Source organism: Leguminivora glycinivorella, chromosome 16 (genome assembly GCF_023078275.1).
Source record: "Leguminivora glycinivorella isolate SPB_JAAS2020 chromosome 16, LegGlyc_1.1, whole genome shotgun sequence".
NCBI classification, from domain to species: domain Eukaryota; kingdom Metazoa; phylum Arthropoda; class Insecta; order Lepidoptera; family Tortricidae; genus Leguminivora; species Leguminivora glycinivorella.
Window position 1 is genome coordinate 9,441,720 of NC_062986.1, and position 23,497 is coordinate 9,465,216.

The following is a 23,497-nucleotide window of genomic DNA, read 5'->3' on the forward strand; positions in this document are numbered from 1 at the left end:
GTTCCTTCTTACGTAAAATTTAGAGCATAGCCTAAATCATAAAAATCTAACTAGAGATTATTATTCACGCTTCCTAAAACCGCAGTGGAAGTTTGACCCATAACCTACGTAAATGAAAACAATCATGAAAGGGTGACTTTTTGCCTGATGCATGGAAGTGTAATTTACACGTACTTACAGAAAAAATTAAAACGCGATGTGGAAAATTCCTTTCATTAAACGTATTTTTTATCACACAATGATTACACATAGAACGGTATACCTATCCTTAACAAATAACTCATTCGGTCGTCAGAACGTGAAAGAAAACTGGCTGTAGTAGTTAAGGGGACTTAATTTACTGACATCGCATCGCTTCTTTTATAATTATTAAAAAAAAAAACAATATATAATACATACATTCTTACTACGTATTTTTGGAATCGTTACAAAGTTACAAACATAGTATTATGCAATCTCATAAGTCACCTACTCGATACTTCGTACATAATACGATTACAAATCTGACAAAAATTAGGCGCAGTGGCAAATTATAGCGATCATATGCCAGAGCAGAGGTAGGTGGCGAGTTTATTTTCTAAAACAAAAGCCAAACCGATAGTGTCGCGGTCTCCGCTCGCCATAAACTAGCCAATACTGGCCATTAACAAATTCCAAGAGACTTAAACAGCACAAATATGCGGGCGGGCAGGCCATGCCAAGAATTTCGTCGATTCGACTTTACATAGCACTTGTTTACCTCGCAGCTATTTTCGAACTGTCTTTGCTACAACGTTGCACAGAAAGCGGTATCTAACGGGGTTTTCCTTGGGAAATAAGTCGTTTTGAAGTACGAAGGCACAATGTCGGCCCAGTGGGTTGGTACCGTTAATTTGTGAACACCCTGCCCTAACTGGACCGTGTTACAAATACAATCACCGCCACGGCGTACGCGCCGTAACTTGCACGTTCATTGCAGTAAGATATTCAATAGTATCTACAGATGGCGACCATTCGATGCGATGACAGGGCTTTCCAGTGCCAATCGTAGTATAAGAAATCCTAAAATAATATAATTAGGTAGGCATATACATATAAAAAGACTCGTTAAAGCTAAGACATACGCATTTAGGTATATTTTACAAAATTTTAGAGGATACGGTAGCGAAAATTCGTCTTAAATAAAAAAAAATCTTTTCGTTTTAACTTGAGAATTATAGTTAAATATACAAGTGTTATTAACTAGATTTATCGAAAGAAAATTGTCCACAAAGAACAACTCAAAAGTCAAAAGATATTTCAAAAAAATCTCTCTCGACTCTTTCCTCCTTCAAAACTTAATCAATCGGAACGAAATTTGAGAATCTGAATAACAATGAAATAATCTATGTCGGACCGTTTAGCTTTTTTGGTTAATTGTTACCAATCTTGAGTATCACACCTTTTTTTGCGCAACAATGAAAAAGGCCGTTTTTGGAAATTTTTGATTGGCTCTAGAGTCTTTAAAAAGCAGAATATCAGAAAAATCAAAACGGTCCGACACAGATAAAAATAATAACAATCTGTGTTGAACAAATAATTGCTCTATCTTCAAAAACCAGGGAGGAAACAGTCGAGAGCGTTTGTTTGGAGAATTGACCCCTACCGTATCGTCTTAAGTACTTTCATATAAGAAAACCATTTAATTCTATATCAAACCGATACTTTTCTTCTCCTGCCAATATATTACATATTGCTTTTACCTTCTGACTCTTCGGTCTTAGATATGAAATTCGAACTTCCTACAAGCACCTTCAAATACGGGACCTTAAAAAGGAGAGTCCTACAGGCTTTTAAAGGGTCCGCAACGCGAATGTAATACTTCTGTGGGCCAATTTTTGAGTCTCACTGTCACTAATATACCGGTTGAATGAATCTGAATTCGAACGCCGTGAGACTCAAAAATTGGCGCCCTGGGGGCCGATTTTTGAGTCTCACGGCGTTCGAATTCAGAAAATTGTCACTGAAAATAATAGGCAATTCACCGTTTTCAACCGGTATTTTAGTGACAGTGAGACTCAAAAATCGGCCCTCTGGAATTAAAGGCTAACGATGACCGTACTATCTGGCCAGCATTATGCTTGTTAACCACCGACCTGGTATTAAAAATATCGTTGTAACTGAAGATTTAAAACCTTCACGATTCCAGAGTGTGGAAATAGGTACATTGTATTAGTTACTCAATACAACGTACTTATACAGTCGTATGTACAAAGCCTTTTATACCTTGAATTGATAATATTAAGTAGGCATTAATAGCATTCCCCATTAATGCCTCCAGCCAGGCTCTTCGTTTTCCTAACGAATAAGATATAGAATGTAGAGCTCGTGAGAGGCAATTAGAATAACTTTAAACAGAAATTACGGCTTTGTTTATCAAACTCACTTAGCGCGTCCTATACATAGATTGTCCATGACCAATATGTATATGTACTGACGATTCGCCAAAAAACGTTTCCCAAAATTTCACATCCCAAACTATTATTCCCAAATTATCATTTCCCAAATAAACGTTTGGCAAAACAACTTATCGCAAATTGACATTTAGCAAAACTTTTTTTTGGCAAGTATTTGTTTCCCAAAATATTTACTTGGTCAAATTTCATTTTACCAAATATTATTTAGTCAAAGGTATTGTTAGGCAAAATTTCCATTTCCCAATATATTGTAATTAAATGGCGCACTAGAAATTTGTTTGTTGATTTTATACTTTGTGTCCAAGATTTGTGTGAAATAATGTGTATGTCGTACTTTTTTCCTCCTGCTGCAAATGTCAAGGATGACATTTTCACTTACATGTCCGGATACATTTTATTAAAAAGAAACCTTATGTTTTCAAAACCATTATGTTCTATTAATTTTTAATTACTTTAAAAAGCCATTTCCGGTTTGCTCACTGTCAACCTAACACGCTCCTCCTCGCTTCGCTCGTCGTCGCACCTAAACTGACCCTGTCGCACACGAGTTTTCTGTTACAATACTAATAAAATTATTTCATTACATTTATGCCTTGTAATATTTATTGTCAAACGTGGTTTTGCATGGTGTAATTTGTAGAAACATTTTTTGACAAAAAAATAGTTGACAAAATAATTTTGTCCAGTAATTAATTTGACAAAAATAAAGTTGAGCAAACTTTTCTAGTCCAACTGAAGCCTTGGGAATAAAACTGAAATTATCATTTGACAATTTTAAGTTAAAGGCAAAAAAATCTTTTAAATAAATAAATAAATAAATTAAATAAAAAACCGGCCAAGAGCGTGTCGGGTCACGCTCAGTGTAGGGTTCCGTAGTTTTCCGTATTTTTCTCAAAAACTACTGAACCTATCAAGTTCAAAACAATTTTCCTAGAAAGTCTTTATAAAGTTCTACTTTTGTGATTTTTTTTCATATTTTTTAAACATATGGTTCAAAAGTTAGAGGTGGGGGGACGCACTTTTTTTCCTTTAGGAGCGATTATTTCCGAAAATATTAATATTATCAAAAAGACGATCTTTGTAAACCCTTATTTATTTTTAAATACCTATCTAACAATATATCACATGTTGGGGTTGGAATGAAAAAAAATATCAGCCCCCACTTTACATGTAGGGGGGGTACCCTAATAAAACATTTTTTTCCATTTTTTATTTTTGCACTTTGTTGGCGTGATTGATATACATATTGGTACCAAATTTCAGCTTTCTAGTGCTAACGGTTACTGAGATTATCCGCGGACGGACGGACGGACGGACGGACGGACGGACGGACAGACAGATATGGCGAAACTATAAGGGTTCCTAGTTGACTACGGAACCCTAAAAACAAATAAATGATTTTTATATAAGAAACATGAAATCAAGGTCACACCGAATTCACGCCGAAAATACGCCGCCGCCGCCGATTTTTTGACAAACGCCGCCGCCGATCATTTTTTGATCGGCGCACACGTCTAATTCTTAGCTTAATATGTTTTAAAATTTGAAATATTAATATTAGCGCCATCTAGCTGAGCCCTTCTTCTGTCTGGTACTGAGGTAAGTACGTTTTATTCTTAGAGTTTATCTGTCTATACGGAGTTATATATGTCTTATAGGTACTCTAATGAGTATTATTGTATTTAGCGCAGTATCTCGGCAAATTTTACTAAGTAATTTACGCGACTTGAGACTTGTGCGAACCTTTAGGCATGGAAAGTCACATGAAAAGTTGTCGAAACTAATAATAAATGGCGCTGCATTTGAATTTCTTGACTGATAACTCTAATACTAAATTGAATATACTCTAAGGTAGAGCAGAGTCTAACTGGGGAATTACCTCCGCTTTACAAAAGACCGCAATCAAGTAGCACTAGACTTTACTCATTGTTGTGTTCCTGCCGGTGAGTAAGGCAGCCAGAGCTCAACGAGGGTGCGGTACTCCTTCCTTCCTTCCTCCTCCTTCCTTCGGTCCTTTGAGTCGTCGGCACCCAGGCCCCTTCTAAGTACAGGTTTGTACAAGTTTCTAATGAGTCGAGTCGGCAACGCACATGTGCCACTCCTTGAGTGGCAGGCGTCCATATGTAACAGTGACCGCTTTCCATCAGGCGGACCGTATGCATGTTTACCACCTACGTGATATAAAAAAAAAATCTCGACGAATTCACCTTAAAACTCGATTGATTCGTTTGGGAGTTATGATGCCAGACAGACATGTCAAGCGTCAAACCTATTATTATTATAACACTCCGTCATTTTTGCGTTGGTGGTTAAAAACAAGAAACCTCCTTCAAAACTATAATAAAATACAACTTTCTATGAAAATCGGTAAAGTGCGAGTCGGATTTCGACATTTCCGTACAAAAAGGAGCGCCTGACGACATGTGATAGCAACGTACACTAGATTTGTACTTTAAAGATTTTGCGTATATTTTGGAAACTATAAGAGATAGAGCAAATAGACTTCAGATTTTGGTTGTCGGTGGCACAATTATTTTGTTTTCGTATATATACACCATTTTTTGGACCTATTAGGGCAATATTATGGTCAGTGCAGTTCTAAACAGTCTTAAGCGCCTCTTTTTTAGTAGGAACTTAAGTCATTTTGGCAAATGATTAAAATTTTTAACAATTTCTAAACAGAAATGAATTTCTTTCTACCTGTCCATGGCGCTCACAAAATTTCAAAACATTTAGTAAGTACTTGCAGCGGCAGTGAGCGAAAATCTCAATTTGAGCTTTTTTCTCTTAAGTCCGACTTACGCTTGACTGTAGATTTCTAATAGGTTTTCCTGTAATCTACAGGTAGAGGGCTATCTCGTGTATTTTTTTGAAAATTTTACGCTAAGTAGTTTCGGAGATAAGGGGGGGGGAATGGTCATTTTTTGCTTATTTTCTTAAATAACTTTTAAATTAACAAAATAAAAACAATAAAAAAAATATATTTGAGATGCTTATAAAATGCTCTTTCATTTGATATGTAACAATATAGTTCTAATAACTTTGATTTTTAATTTTCAATTTTACCCCCCAAAAGTGCCCCCTATCATTAAATTTCATTTAATTTCATTTAATTATATTACACGTCAGTCTTCGGGCCACAGGTTTACATACGTGTGCCAAATTTCAAGTAAATCGGTCCAGTAGTTTCGGAGAAATTGGCTGTGACAGAGGGACAGACAGACACGCGAGTGATCCTATAAGGGTTCCGTTTTTCCTCTTTGAGGTACGGAACCCTAAAAAGTAAATTAAATTAATCCCTTAGAAATGAAAATGCAAATGCCTAAATATTTTCGAAATTTGCGATGTGACATTTTGACCAAACATGTTTTTGGGATATAAGTTTTGCCATTAAAAACGTTTGCGAAATAAAGTTTTGTCTAAATAAAATTTGACTAAGTAAAATTGTGCCAAATGATAATTTGACCAAACAAATTCATTGCGAAACATACCTTTGCCAAACAATACTTTGGGAAATGAAACTATTGCGATATGATTATTGGGAAATGAAATTTGACGAAACGTTTTTTGGCGAAACGGCAGGACACCGTTGCAAAAGCATGAACTCGCAAAAAACCTGTGACTATGAGTAAAACCGGCCAAGAGCGTGTCGGGCCACGCTCAGTGTAGGGTTCCGTAGTTTTCCCTATTTTTCTCAAAGACTACTGAACCTATCAAGTTTAAAACAATTTTCCTATAAAGTCTTTATAAAGTTCTACTTTTGTGATCTTTTTCATATCTTTTAAACTTATGGTTCAAAACTTAGAGGGGGGGGGACGCACTTTTTTTTCCTTTAGGAGCGATTATTTCGGAAAATATTAATATTATCAAAAAACGATCTAGTAAACCCTTATTCATTTTCAAATACCTATCTAACAATATATCACACGTGGGGGTTGTAATGAAAAAAAATTTCAGCCCCCACTTTACATGTAGGGGGGGGTACCCTAATAAAACATTTTTTCCATTTTTTATTTTTGCACTTTGTTGGCGTGATTGATATACATGTTGGTACCAAATTTCAGCTTTCTAGTGCTAACGGTTACTGAGATTATTCGCGGACGGACGGACGGACAGACAGACATGGCGAAACTATTGCTAGTTGACTACGGAACCCTAAAAAGGAGAAATGTGAAGGCCAGACACACTTCTCCTTATGAAACACTTACCCGTGTTGGCCTTACATGTAACAAGGCGCTATCGATTAATGAAATATACATCTCAATTTTTAACTGCACATTTTAGTAAGTATAAGTACCCTATTCATTTAAGTCTTGTCCAAAAAAAAATAATTAAAAACAAACAGAGCACGCTATCAATTAGAAATAAGTAGTAAAATTCCAATTAAATTCAATCTCATGTTTTCAGAAATCATTTTTGGTTTCGCAATGAATTTGGTTGGTCAAATTATCATTTGGCACAATTTTACTTAGTCAAATTTTATTTAGACAAAACTTTATTTCGCAAACGTTTTTAATGGCAAAACTTATATCCCAAAAACATGTTTGGTCAAAATTTCACATCGCAAATTTCGAAAATATTTAGGCATTTGCATTTTCATTTCTATGGGATTCATTTAATTTACCGAAGATTTTTTTTCCAAATTTAACTTAAAATTGTCAAATGATAATTTCAGTTTTATTCCCAAGGCTTCAGTTGGACAAGAAAAGTTTGCTCAACTTTATTTTTGTCAAATTAATTACTGGACAAAATTATTTTGTCAACTATTTTTTTGTCAATAAATGTTTCTACAAATTACACCATGCAAAACCACGTTTGACAATAAATATTACAATGCGTAAATGTAATGTAATAATTTTATTAGTATTGTAACAGAAAACTCGTGTGCGACAGGGTCAGTTTAGGTGCGACGACGAGCGAAGCGAGGAGGAGCGTGTTAGGTTGACAGTGAGCAAACTGGAAATGGCTTTTTAAAGTAATTAAAAATTAATAGAACATAATGGTCTTGAAAACATAAGGCTTCTTTTTAATAAAATGTATCCGGACATGTAAGTGAAAATGTCATCCTTGACATTTGCAGCAGGAGGAAAAAAAGTACGACATACACATTTCACACAAATCTTGGACACAAAGTATAAAATCAACAAACAAATTTCTAGGGCGCCATTTAATTACAATATATTGGGAAATAGAAATTTTGCCTAACAATACCTTTGACTAAATAATATTTGGTAAAATGAAATTTGACCAAGTAAATATTTTGGGAAACAAATACTTGCCAAAAAAAGTTTTGCTAAATGTCAATTTGCGATAAGTTGTTTTGCCAAACGTTTATTTGGGAAATGATAATTTGGGAATAATAGTTTGGGATGTGAAACTTTGGGAAACGTTTTTTGGCGAATCGTCAGTAAACCCATGTTTCTGCAAAAATACAACTTAAATCTTAGTTTTCACACGGTGTAAGTAAAGATGAAACTGCAATGAACTTGCTCGATTCGAACATGTTGAAGAAACGCCATTTTTAACACTATCCGATCCATATAGTATGGAGAGCTAATGTTTAACGTATCTTAATGTTAATAATTATGGAGCCGTAAGTGGAATGGACTCAAAGGTTTTCTCCACTACAGTAATTATGAATTTCTTAAAAAAAGTTTTTAAGGAGTCGCACATAAATATTCTGTACTTACAAGTGTACACTGTACATTGTACAATGATTAGGCGCTCATCTCAATAAGCCTGTTTTTAGCCACCAGCCGATAATCGCAATCAAGCGTTTGACTTAAAGTCCAAAGATACATTTCTACGACATTCCCAAAAAAATAAAAACCGGCCAAGAGCGTGTCGGGCCACGCTCAGTGTAGGGTTCCGTAGTTTTTCGTATTTTTCTCAAAAACTACTGAACCTATCAAGTTCAAAAAAAAATAAGACATACCTTAGATAATGAGTAAGGTACAGCGGGGCAATTTTGACTGAGGGGGCCAATGAAACTGGTCCATTATTTTCTATGTTTTACAATGTTTGCATAATTAATTAGAGTGTTCACTGGTTAAATGTGGCACGCGTTCAGTGGATACAGGTGGAATAGTGTAAGTCAGCAATTCCCGTCAACTTTGTACAAAAATTAAGGGAAAAGTTAAATTTGTTTTTATTAATTCCTATTTTGTTACCAAGATTTTGTTGATTAATTGAGATTTTATTAAGTTTTATTTCGTCATTAAGGTTCTCTAGTATCTATATTTTCTTAATTATAACAATTATCCTGTATATATCTTAAGAAAGTCGAATTATATCACTAAATGTTGGTAACAAAATAGGATCAATTAAAATTTGCTGACGTGGCATTGTACAAAGTTGACGGGAATTGCTGAATAATGGAAAAAATGGATCAGTTACAACTGCCCCCCAGTCGAGATTTGCCCCGCTGTACATTACCGCACTCGTACAAGTACACAGTATACAGTTTTTTGGCTTTTCTATATTACGGATGTTAAATAAATAAATAAATAAATATTATAGGACATTTTTTACACAGATTGACTGAGCCCCACGGTAAGCTCAAGAAGGCTTGTATTGTGGGTACTCAGCAACGATATGTATAATATACAAATACATATATACATAGAAAACATCCATGACTCAGGAACAAATATCTGTGCTCATCACACAAATAAATGCCCTTACGAAACATCATATTACTATATTGCGGAACTCTGCAAAATAATTGAACCAACGGGCATTTAACCAGTTTTTCTTGTCATACTTTTAACCAAACGTCGTGCATTATAATATAAAAAAAAAACATAATAAAAAATCCTAAAGCATATAAATATCGTGCACCTCGCCATCATGACATAATGTTCACATTAAAGTCATGAAGCGTTCGTCTTAACGTTTTATGCGATGGCGCGTGTAATGCACTCAAGACATATTTAATATGACAAGAACGAACATAAAAAGGATTTAGTATTAGTATTTTATGTTATCTATTAGGCATTAGCGGTGATTAAATCTAATTTAGATGGTACAGAAACGACCGACGGTGAAAAAACTAAACGATTTTTAGATGTCGGGTTCGAGATTTTTATGACTCTATTTAGGAGAGGAAGCGCTTGTGTTGTTAAATTTAATGGTCTATATTACCTTTCAATGTCACACCATTAATACATGGTAGATAGTGTAGAAGCATAGTTTTTCTACTCCCGAACTGTTATTCGTCATTTACAGGGCCGTGCATAGATTTTTAAAACCCTACATAAAAGTCTATTCCCCAAAGCCAGCGTCCGCCGGCTTTCCGCGCATGCGCACAGTATCGAAAAAACTGAAAACGCATTGTTTGGCTCTGTAACCATGGCAACACATTGTTATAACGATTTTGGCTATAAGGCTTTGGGTAGCTGAGCTGACAGTGCAAACCTTTGCGTCAAAATAGAGGAAACAGTGTGAATTTCATGAAAGTTATTCAAGAAAACTATTAAAAACTAAGTGCATGGTCGTAGAAAAAGTATTGTATGCAACGGTGTTTAACTGAGTCAAAAAATACTCGTGGCGTCTTAATAACAATTTTCGGCTTCGCCTCAAATTGTTACCCACGCCACTCGTCTTTTTTGACCTCACTTAAACGCCAGTTGCATAAAATACTATTTCAGTATGTTTTTTAGTGTTATGGCTCGTTGAAGATTCCGTCAACGTCAAGGTTTAGGAAGGCACGCGCTTTATGAAGAGAATTGTCCGGTCAGTCCTACATTTTTCAAATTTGGCACCTTTTTTAGTGCCATGATTTGCTTGAGCGTCTCTATATTATTTTTTCTACTCATCGACTTTAATCTGTCAATTAGGACATCACAGTATAACTAAACTATAAGTGCTGACTTTTCAGAGTTGGATAGTAGTTTTTGACACTTAGTCAACTATAATATTTCATTACTTTAGTTAACTGTAATAATTTTAAAAACAGAACTTGTATGAAGTTCTATACTAATTTGCGATACCTGTCAATTTGTTCTGCATCTGAAACACATTTTTTAATCTATCGCGATCCGTTATCGACCAATCAGCATTAATTTTTACTGACGCTATTAACGCTTAAATATTGGTACAACAGCCAGGTCAACCTAGTGAGATGGGCTGGAGAGGAGTCTGATGAGTACAGACTACATTAATTTTTACTGACGCTATTAACAGAACGATTCGCGAGTGTGCAGTGCAAGGAAAGAGAGAACCAAGCTTTGCAAGGGTGGCCACCCGATAAACTCTCGAGACGACAACATCGGTGAGTTTGGCTCCCCATCAATCTCCATAATTTTATTTTCCGTTTTGTTTTATTTTATTACAATAGTTCGTTAGGAACTTCGTATCCGCAGGTCCTTCAACATTTCTGGTCCTTCGAACCGGATTCTCTTCCCTGTTCCCCTATTTTCTCCTCATACATTCATTGCGAATCGTTCTCCTCCCGCACCGCCCGTATAAATATTACCTAAATTATTCTTACTTACTCGCTCCCGCAGTTTAGGTATTTATTTATACGTGTATAACTTTATTCGTCGCTCCGCCCTTATAAATTATTTACCTAAATATATATTATTAACCGCACCCGCAATTTAGGTATACGTTTATAAGAGTTTATCCTTCATAGGAACATAAATTGATTTACCGCATATTTAACCCTTCTCATGCAATATGGCAAAAGAAACAAAAGCCGAAAGCGTTGACAGCTGGTGTTATGAAGACGAGTTGTCAATGCTTGAAGCAAAACGCAACGTCTTCTTTGAACTCGTCCAGGGTATTTATAAAAAGTCGCTAGTTGCCGATACAGATGCAGTGAGTCGCGAAAGTTTTCTTGACGCTGCTGACACTATTGACGAACTTCGGACGGAGTTCAAAGAAGTGGTAAATGAGTACAACCGCACGCTACTGAGGACTAAGACGGCTGCTGTCCCTAACTATCAGCCGCTCATAGCCTTTGAAGATTTGTACTGCCGCATCAGGAGAGTGGTCAAGCGACTGCAACCAGCCGCACCGCCGGCCTCTTCGTCGCCTTTATCGGTGGAGAGAGCTAGACCTTCTTTGCCAACGATGGAACTGGTAGCGTTTGATGGAGACATACGTAACTGGCCGCTGTTCTACGCTAGTTTTAAATCGAGAGTGCACGACAATCTGTCACTTACCGACGAGGAGAAGCTGTTTTATTTAATTGGGAAATTGTCACCAAAAGCTCAAGCCGTCTTTGCAGGTGACAATTATCAGCTCCGAGCGCTGACAATTATCAGCTTATTCTAGATAGTCTACTTGACAGATTTCAAGATAAGCGCACTCTTGCCTCGACTTACATGGATCAAATGCTCAATTTGAAGATTAATGGTCCCGCTTCCTCGTCTAACTTCCAGACATTCATTGATAAGTTTGTGACAGCTGCGAATGCGCTTAAATCACTTAAGCTGGATGATTTAAGCGATTTTATGCTTATGCATATAGCTTTAAAGAAGTTAGACCAGGAAACTCTTCGAGCATTTGAGATGCTGCATCGAAATACGAAGTTGCCTACATTTCGCGATCTGTCAGATTTCATGAAAAGTCAGTTTAGGATTTATCAAAACTCGCAACCATGTACCGCCGTCTCCGCCGCCGTAAATCCATCGCGTGAAAAAGGTGTTAAGTCGATTCAACCGCGTAGTGCCGCACCTAAACTACAAAGCTACGTTGCTTGCGCGAGCACTACTAAATGTATTTGTGACAATATTGTCCATGAACATTTATTCAAATGTCCTTCTTTCAACGACTTAACGTCTTCTGATCGCTTCAAACGCGCTAAAGAGCTTAAAGCATGTATTAACTGCTTAAGCATTAAACACCGCACCCGCGAGTGCAATTCCGAGGTGAAGTGTCGAGTTTGTCATCAAAAGCATCATACTCTGTTGCATTTTGACAAGAACAAGGATGAAAAAGCTACGACCTCTGATGAGTCAAATGCATCTACGAGCAACGCAGCTATTAAAACATCCTCGCCGCCGGAAGGCACGTCCTGTAACACGTCTATCGTGACGCAAGCACTTGCTGCCTCTAACAATAAAATGTCAAATCAAGACTCAGCATCTTCGTGTGACACGGTTTTGCTGTCCACCGCAAAGGTCATCGTTCGCGACAGTAAGGGTGAAACGCAGGTTGTCAAATGTCTGCTTGACACCGCGTCACAAAGTAACTTCATTACTGAAGAATGTTGTAGGCGCTTAGGTTTAACTTTTGATAGGAAACCAAGCTCTGTATTTGGCATTGGAAAAACCAAGAAAATTGTTAAGGGGAACGCAAACGTAAAAGTATTTTCGCGATTCGACGATAATATCAACTTCGACGTTTCGAGTTTGGTGGTCGATCGCATCACCGACGACCTGCCGTCAGTGCCCGTGGACATGTCAGCACTGACACATGTTCATGGTCTCCCTCTAGCTGACGACACGTTGGATACGCCCGTCGCCATTGATGTACTGGTCGGTGCAACTATATTTCCACATTTGCTGCTGCCGCACATCGTCAAAAGCGAAGTGGACTATATGCCACCAGCTATACAGACGGTACTGGGGTATATTTTAATGGGTTCGGTGCCTGCTTTACAGCCACCGCGTAAATATACTTCAGCTTGTTGTACTTCCGTGGATTCCATGGACCACCTCCTCAAAAAGTTCTGGGAACTTGAGGAAGTATCCGCTCCGCCCGCTCAAAGCCAGGATGACTTTGAATGCGAGGAATATTTCCGCGCCACCACTACGCGCGACGCTAGTGGTAGATATACTGTGGCATTGCCTTTCCGAGATGACGTGTTCAAGCTCGGAGAGTCGCATTCGGCTGCTAAGAGGCGCTTTCTTTGTCTTGAAAGAAAGCTAGAGTCATCGAGTGTGTTACGTGCCGCCTATGACGATATAATTCGTGAATACGTCAGTAAGGGTTATATATCGGACGTGACTAACTCTCTCAACGCGAACACCTCTTCAGCCCTCGCATACATAATTCCTCATCATGCTGTCGTGCGTGAGGATAAGACCACTACCAAAGTTCGTATGGTCCTGGACTCGAGTAGCAAGACAACTACAGGCCTGTCGCTGAATGATGTCTTGCACTCAGGGCCCAATCTTCAAGGGGATTTATTTTCAATCCTCTTGAACTTTCGCTTATTCAAAATAGCGCTTTCAGCCGATTGTCGCCAAATGTTTTTACAGATTGGTGTTCGCGAATCGGACCGCCAGTTTCAACGAATCTTATATAGATTCCGCCCGGCAGATCCCATTTCGACATACGAATTTAACCGTGTGTGTTTTGGTATGAAGTCGAGCCCATATCACGCGCTCCGCGTCGTTCGCCAGCTGATTGCAGACGACGGACATAAGTTTTCAATGGCAGCAGCGATCGCATCGTCCTGCACATACATGGATGACGTATGCTTCAGCATTATGTCAGATGATTCGCAACAGCAGGATGAATCTGTTGCTATCGCTGCGGCTAAGGAGCTTATTGACCTATTCAAATGCGGTCAATTTGATCTTGTCAAATGGACCTGCAACTCAGAGACCGTGCTACGTGAGATACCTGCTTCTCATAGGGCTTCCGTAGACTTGGAAATAGACCCAGGAGTCTCGCAAAAGGTCCTTGGCTTGTGTTGGAATAAATCTGGCGATTATTTCCATTTCAAGGTGACAGAGCCAGATCCAACGTGCACTAAAAGGAGGAAGGAGTTGCCAAAATTGAATGAAATTCATATACCGCGTCATCTCGGGGTAGTACAAGGTTGTACTATAAACCTCTTAGGCTTCGGTGATGCTTCCGAGCGGGCATATGGAGGTGTAGTTTATCTTCAGGTCATAAACGGGAATGAAGTGACAGTTCGATTGGTGTGTTCCAAGTCGAAGGTCTCTCCCTTGAAGACAGTCTCTGTAGCGAGATTAGAGCTGTGTGCTACTGTCCTCCTGGCAAAGCTCATGCGGAAGGTGCAAGATAATTTCGAGCCCCGTTACAACATTAACGAGATCTACACCTTTACTGACTCGAAAGTTGCGCTCTGCTGGATTCAGTCATCACCACACCGCTGGCAAACATTCGTTGCCAATCGCGTTGTTAAGATAATTGAAGCTGTACCGGCCAGCTGCTTCCATCATGTGGCGGGCTTAGAAAATCCCGCGGATTGCTTGTCGCGTGGCCTGACGCCTGCTAAGCTTGTGGATCATCCTTTGTGGTTTACAGGACCGGCTTGGGCATCCAAGCATCCATCAGAATGGCCTTTAAGGGAGCTCGATCGAGAGTCCATCGGAGAAGTGCCGGAGCTTAAGCCTCTTGCACACGCTACTACTACGGATGTGTCAGAGTCACCACTTTATTCCCTCGCGCAGCGAATATCGTCGTGGTCTCGATTACTGCGCATCGTCGTATACGTGTACCGCATCCTTAATCCGAAACCGCTCCCCACGGCCCTTACCCGATCCGACTTAGAGTTTGCTGAAGGCAAAATTCTCTCATCGTTGCAAAACGAACATTTTTGTGACGATATTGAGAAAATTAAGAGCAAGAAATATTGCTCACCTGCTTTACAAAAGCTCAAACCGTTCTTAGACAAAGACGGTCTAATTCGTGTTGGAGGCAGGTTGACAAATACAGACTTGCAGTATTCTCAGAAGCACCCAATTGTGCTCCCGCGACGTGATCATGTAGTCAATATGATCGTTGACTACGTTCACAGAAAGCATTTGCATGCTGGTCCCGAGTCAATGATGACTATACTTAGGCTTCAGTATTGGATTCTGTCGGCTCGTCGTGTCATTCGCGACCGCATTGCCAAATGCAACACTTGTTTCAGAGCGAATCCACAATCGTCTTTTCCGCTCATGGCAGACTTACCGGGCTGTCGCGTCAATCAAGTGGATAAACCGTTTACGCATACAGGGTGTGATTATGCAGGCCCTCTGCAATATACGCCTACTCGTGGCAGAGGAGTGAAGAGTCGCAAGGCTTGGTTATGTATTTTCACTTGCCTCACTACGCGCTGTCTTCACATTGAGATAGCGACGGAATTGAGTACCGCCAACTTCATGGCTGCATTAAAGCGCTTTTTGGCACGCCGTGGTCCCGTCCAATGCATGTATTCGGACAATGGAACCAATTTCGTTGGCGCCAATTCTTATATGCGTGACCTCTACAAGGTCTTGGATGCTCATCGTCCACTTATAGAGATGGAACTAGCGGAGAACCGCATTGATTGGAAGTTCATCCCTCCTGCTTCTGCTCATTTTGGAGGCGCGTGGGAGTCTATGGTGAAAATAGTAAAAAATCACCTTTTCAAGGTGATCGGTACGCAAATACTGACGTACGAAGAACTTCTAACGACGCTTGCTCAGATAGAAGCGCTCGTTAATTCCCGGCCTCTAACAGCCTTGAGCAGTGACCCCGCTGAGCCATCAGCTCTTACTCCTGCTCATTTTCTCCATACTGCTCCACTGTTGTCGTTACCTACTCCATTGGTCGAGTCAGGTAACTTACGTGAACGACATGCCCTCCTAGATAGGATAGTGCAGTCTTTCTGGCAACGATGGCGAGCAGAGTATCTGCATCAGTTGCAATCTCGAGCTAAATGGACAACGCCATCAGTTCCCATCGCAATTGGCACAGTAGTCGTCATTAAAGTAGATAATGCGCCGCCATTCTCATGCATGGCCATTGGGTGTTGTAGACGCAGTGCATCCTTCAAAGGACGGCTCAACCCGCGTTGTTACTGTCAGGACAAGTAAAGGAAGTTTCGTCCGTCCTGTCGTGCGGTTGTGTCCTTTGCCTAACCAGTAATGGAATGGGTATTATGTTAGAATAATATTATTTTTTTTCGCTATTATTTTACTCGAAGAAAAGGGTCATTATTTATTTATTTTATTTAGTACTTCTTTCCTTTAAAGGAACCCTTTAAAGCCGGGGAGAAATGTTCGCGCCCTTTTCATTCATTATCATTCATATCGTCCATCCCGCTCGCTCTTCCTTATGATAGGTTCAACCTCATTTTTAATTGTCATGTCACCCGCCTCTTTGCCAAACTTCTTAAAAAATATAAAATACGTCAAGTGTCAATCCGCAAAAAAGAAAGTTGTCAATGGTGAATAAAAATATCCGCAACGAATTAAGTTATTAATTAATTATATTATAATAGAACGATTCGCGAGTGTGCAGTGCAAGGAAAGAGAGAACCAAGCTTTGCAAGGGTGGCCACCCGATAAACTCTCGAGACGACAACATCGGTGAGTTTGGCTCCCCATCAATCTCCATAATTTTATTTTCCGTTTTGTTTTATTTTATTACAATAGTTCGTTAGGAACTTCGTATCCGCAGGTCCTTCAACACATTGCGCGTTCAATACAACAACATCTTGAGGATATTGTTGCGGCTGCCGAGGCACTGCAGTGCGTCCGGTATGTTCGCAGAGGCGCGAGTTGATGACTTTTTTGCCGTTAGGCGGAAAAGAATCGCCTCCATGCTGAGACGGGTGCGCGGCAGCAGCAATAGTCTTCTCAGGGTGTTGGCCGAGCGCCTCGACTGCCCGATTACCAAGTATTGGGTGGAGGTGTCGATTGGGAGAGCTAAATAAAGCTTTTTGAATCGACACATCTGCCTAATAGTTCTTTAGGTACTTGCTGTAGGTCTTAGTTTTAGTTATTAGCTTAGTGTTAACATTAATATTTACGTGAATGATGATATTTTTCGTCCATTGATGATGAAGATGATCTTATAGAAAAAGTATTTTTCCCCTCACTAGCTCGGAAACACGTGTTTTGTCCTTTAATACCAGCGGGTAAAAACGCATTTTATCCACTAGTAGGTAAAGTAATTTGACCTTGAATAAAGTCAAATTAACTGCTTTAAAACTGATAAAAGTAGGTGAATCTAGTAATAAAAATAATTTACCACCTGTGGTACTACTGGAAGCAGTGATAAACGCATTTTTTGCGTTGTAGTTTCCTCGCTATAGTGAGGGGAAAAGTTTTGTGTTACACTCGGGTGCAAATGTATTTTACTTCTCGTGTGTTAGAAAACTCGCAAGTTCAGGATTCTATTCTCGAACCACTCGCTTCGCTCGTGGTTCAACTATAGAATCCTTTCACTTGCTCGTTTTTCAATTCCACACTCGGCGTTAAAATACAACTTTGCCCCCTTGTATAACAAATAACTACGAGTATTATACAATAGTGATATAATTAAGCATTTCACTCTCGTACCGTAGGTACTATTAGGCCACTCAGCAAGCTTCGTGGCCTAAACATGGTACTCGCCTGAAAAGCTCTGTATTATGTCACGATTGTATAAAATACTATATTAGGTACGCGTCAGTATTAAGTAGATGATTTGTATTTGATTTTCATGTCATAATTTATTTTTCATTAATGAGATATATTATAAAGGTTTGTATTAGATAAAGACATGACACCACATCTTTGTTAGAATAATTATTGTGTCTGTATCTACATCTACACAGAAAAAGTGAACTGCGCTCCACAACGGTTACCTACGCACTAAAATAAAAAAATACATAGGAATATTTTCAGTGACCTTTAGGTATATTATACGTCATCATGCAACGCCAAAGATTTAATGAAAACCACTACTCACGTTATTATATCGCTATTGCTATGACATGTTTCGGGCCAATTTTGAAGGCCCCTCTTCAGGCATATAGGAGTTCACGCGGCGGCTAAGCTCCGTGCAGAGCCTCAAGAGGGGCCTACAAAATTGGCCCGAAATATGTCGCAGGAGTAGCGATATAATAACATGAATAACCGTGGTTTCATTAAATACTTATTTGAATATGTCTCACAAAAGTTTAACGTCTATAACGCAAAAAAAATATGCTAGAGGATTAGGTTGTATTTGTATAGCAAGTAGTTATAGTATTTTATACAATCGTGATATAATACAAAGCTTTTCAGTCGAGTACCATGTTTAGGCCACGAAGCTTTGCTGAGTGACCTAATAGACGAGTACGAGAGTGAAAAGCTTAATTATATCACTATTGTATACAATACTTTTTCTACGAGTCATCATCTTCATCATCAATGGACGGAAATATCATCATTCATGCAAGTTAAAATTAATGTTAATAGCGTCGTTCACCGTTGTATCAACATCGAATTAAGGTAAACGTCCCAATGGATGACACTGACCCAATGTATGACTATTTCACAGTTTATTTAAAAAAATAAGAAAACGGTTAACGGTATAAACAAGATACAGGACTTAATCGATCGTCAGCGTTATCTATGAATTTTGTTTTGAATTTGTGAATGATAAGTTTAATAATTTTTATTCTGTGGGGTAGTTTTTGCAAGGAGGTGCATCTAGCTGGTTGTGCGTCGTAATTTTTACTAAATCTGTTAAGAAACTGCATTTGAAAAGTGGAAATAAAAACCAGGATTTTGAAGTTACTGGTAAAACATCATTATAAACTGTTAGATGATACATTAAACAATTGATTTAGTAAATTGAAAGTAGCTTATTTTACTTACTTTAGTATTTTAAAGACATGTCATTCACTGGAACAAATTTTTAGATTTTACTAGTGTATGACACCCGCGTCATTCATTGGCACAAAATGTAATTTCACAAGTTTTTATTTTGACAATAAATTAAGGAAGTATAACATACGTATAATATACCCTGTAAAAATAAATGTTCTATCTATCACGTGAGTAGTGTCTGACATGGGTGTCATACACTGTTTTACTATGGATATAGAGTGAATGACAGGTACGTATTTTCATGTCATTCATTAGGTCTAAAGTATAGTGTCATACACTGGTTACAGATATAGATAAATAAAAGTAAAAATGCCTCCAAACTCTAAAAATATAGTTTAGATGACGTATTAAAGGCATTAGACGAAGTATCGAGAGGGATAGCTGTTGCTACAGCAGCTAATAATTACGGAATTACCGTATCACTCTGTCATACATTAGGACAGCCTATTTTTTTTTCCATAGTCATATATTGGGACATACGAGTTTTCGCGTGTTATCCATTGGTACAATTTCAGGTCTCAAGGGAAACTGAAATTATAAAGAAATCTTATTACTATTATACAATGTAATGTTTCACTGACATAAAGGAAGGATTGGTTCATAAATCTGCATACACCAGTAATCTGTATGGGTGACATAATAAGTAGTTTTCATAGAAAATGTATCAAATCCCTCCTAATAGTGTCATTCATTGGGACGTTTACCTTACCTAGCAACCAATTGTTTGTAATAACCGTCTCTGATTGGCCGATAACGCGACAGATAAAAAAAAATGTGTTTCAGATGCCGACAAATTTGCCAGGTATCGCAAATTAGTATAGAAATTGTATGAAGTTCTATTTTTGATATTATTACAGTAAAGTTTAAGTTTAACTAAAGTCAACTATAATGAGTATAATGTACTGGGTTCCCTTTATCTTGCAGAATATCGATTGTCCGAAATACATTTGGCATAGCAGCTTTCGCAGAAACATTTTTACCCGAATGATACTTTTGCATAATTGTACAAATAGCATAACTGTTATATTGCATATCATTTATTAGAATTCTGGATAGCAGAATACTAATATTGTCGATTTTAATATAGCCGAATTGTGTATAGTATACATATTATTACATTTCACCGAATTATTAATAGCATACTGCTAATATCGTCGACTTTAATTTTGCAGCATTTTATGTCGCATAATAATAATACTCATGTTGCTGACTGTAATTTTGCACCGAATAGACGTTCCGCCGAATTTATTTTGCCATGTTGCCAGAAATGTACACTAGGCTAGAACCCCATCCAGACAAAATACTCACACGACACAGAAATCTTATATGTCACAGAGTCGGTTTAGGTGCGACGACGAGCGAAGCGAGGAGGAGCGTGTTAGGTTGACAGTGTTATGTTATTAATATAGATTAGGTTAGAATCCCTATCCAGACAAAATACACGACACAGAAATCTTATACGTCACAGAGTCGGTTTAGGTGCGACGACGAACGAAGCGAGGAGGAGCGTGTTAGGTTGACAGTGTTATGTTATTAATATAGATTAGGTTAGAATCCCTATCCAGACAAAATACTCACACGACACAGAAATCTTATATGGCACAGAGTCGGTTTAGGTGCGACGACGAGCGAAGCGAGGAGGAGCGTGTTAGGTTGACAGTGAGTAAACCAGAAAACCCTTTTTAATGTAAAAAATAAATAAAACATAAGTGACATTAGTCTGCGCATTAACATTATGCCAATGTATTATTCTGTCTACTACAATTGTGCGAAATGACAGAATGCCAAGTCAATAAAATGCGACAAAATTTTCGACAAAACAACTAATCAATTATTATTATTAATACGACTATTATACAATTTACTATTATGCCATTATATTACTCTGCTTTAAATAATTCTGCAAAATGACAGTATGCCAAGAAATTTATGCAAAAAGTCATTCTGCGAAAAGAGGATTCTGCCAAGCGTTGCTATGCGAAAGTAAAATATGACAAAAAAAATTATGCAAGATAATGGTAATCCATAATGTACTATATAATAGGTATAATGAGATTATTATAGTTGAGTCGAAACTGCCATAGAGTATCCAACACTGAAAAGTTAGCACTTATAGTTTAGTATGTGGTGTCCTAATTGACAGATTACAGTCGACGAGTAGAAAAATCTAAATTTGAATTTCGCGCCTTTTTTTAGGGACAGGATTTGCTTGACCATCTATATACTCGTAGGCACACCTCGGACACTGGCGATAAAATATATGAAAGAGGCGTGTTCCTAGCACACAGTCTATGCTCGTGTAGGTGAACGCGTACTATGCTTGTTGAGTGAAATATGACAGGGTAAGTAGCCGAATGGCACAAACGTTCACGAAACGCTCACGAAACGAAACGCTCGTAGATATCTATCTCTATCGCTCTTGCGTATTGGCGCGACAGAGCCAGACTACCTTTCTCGGCGTTTCGTTTTCGTTTCGCGTCGGAGAAATGCCATTCGGCTACGGGGCCAGGTCGATTGTTCGCGTTTTTGACAGGTGGTAAATGTGAGGTAACCGAGGGGTGGGCGGCACTTTCAGCGGGGAGCGGGAGTGGCCATACTGTACGATATATTGTACTTACTCATGATTATACACTGGGCATTTCTCAGAGCGTTTCAACTTTTTTGATTTCGGTGGCAGCATTATTACCCGAACCCCGTAAGCGTAGCATGAGTTTTCTTTGTTTCTGGTAGAAATCCGCGACTTCTATTTAAATTGACAAAATTTCATGTGACTTTCACTGGAATCACGTAAAAATGCTGCCACCGAAATCAAACAAAAAATAACGTTCTGAGAAATGCCCCTGTGATATAGGTATCTGCGCTCATAAAAATACTTGATTTCTAGAATCCGATAGTTCTTAAACTATAAGTAGAAGTTGTTAGAAGTCATTTCAGAATCGAAGACATCTGTAAACATGTTTCTTATGAATGCGGATACTGCTATGCCGTGGGCGCGGATTGTTTAAATTAAACACACTAATCGAAACCACATGTCATAAGTAGATCTGCAAGAGCATTCCGTAGCTACATAATATGCATATAGGCTACAAGATAGATCATATGAATTTATTTGAAGTGCCTATTTACCTGATACTTTCAGGTCCTGATGAGTACAGTCATAGACTTCGAGTAGGTACGTAATTGTAATAAGAAACTCGATAGCGAGAACGTCACGGTAAATGTAAGTAAGGTGGTTTACTTTCTCCATACAATGAATGGCATCCGTGACGTTTACATCGAGTAGGTAACTTATTCGGAAATGTCAAAAACTCATGGTAGAGGAAACATAATACACTAACATCCGCGCCTGCGCAACACGGTAGCTACTCCCTCCATGTAAACAGAGCAGTTCATCAATCGCGTCTGCAGAAAAACGCGCAGACGCGCGGGCGACGCAAAAACCAGCCCGTCGATACGGATGTGCGCATGGGGAAAAAACTAGTTGCATCCACTCGGTGGGGTTGCCAGCGCCTGGCGAGAGAATTTGCAGGTTTACAAGCATTTTGGCGCGGAGCGTGCTCATTCAACAACCAGTCCGCCGACACGGATGTGCGCACGGGGAAAAAACTAGTTGCATCCACTCGGTGGGGTTGCCAGCGCCTGGCGACCTGGCTTAAAAACAGAATTTGCAGGTTTACAGTTCAGAGCATTTTGGCGTTTGAAGCGTGCATCAAGTTTTTTTTCATTATGAATTTTTAAACCAGCCCGCCGACACGGATGTGCGCAACCAGCCCGCCGACACGGATGTGCGCACGGGGAAAAAACTAGTTGCATACACTCGGTGGGGTTGCCAGCGCCTGGCGAGAGAATTTGCAGGTTTACAAGCATTTTGGCGCGGAGCGTATACGTTCAAAAACCAGACCGCAGAAACGGATGTACGCACAGTGGAAAAACTAGTTGCATCTACACGTTAGGCTCACTAGCTGCCCGGCGAAGGATTCACGGGTTAAGAAGTATTTCGGTGCTAGCTGTAGTAGGTAGCTGTAGCAGGAGCTCAGAAATATCTGAATATGCACTCTAACGCCTTAATTGACCGAGATGGGCTCTTCGATATATTTGATGGCGACTGTATTGTATGTATTTACGGTCAGCTATACAATTGACACATTTAGGATTTTATCTGAATTATACAATATACATACATATGTATGTATAGCGTAAGTATTGAACAACCAATTTAGCTAAGACCGCAAATTGGATAGCAATCGCGAAACATGTAAATAGATACAATACGGAGCGGAGTCGATTTTTGAAAATTTTAAAGATTTTTTAAATATAAATCTGGCAACCCGACTCCCGCTGATCGCGACAGGCCGGACGCCGGCCGGTCCCAAGTCTCCGTGTGGTGTATTACTACATCTAACCATAATATCTACACAGGACAGGATTTTGTAGCCGTTCATTCACAAACCATTTACTATCTAGATTTAAAAGTTGGTGCCAATATGCAACATTTTTTAATTATAATTCGTAGTAAGCAAGCTGAATAAA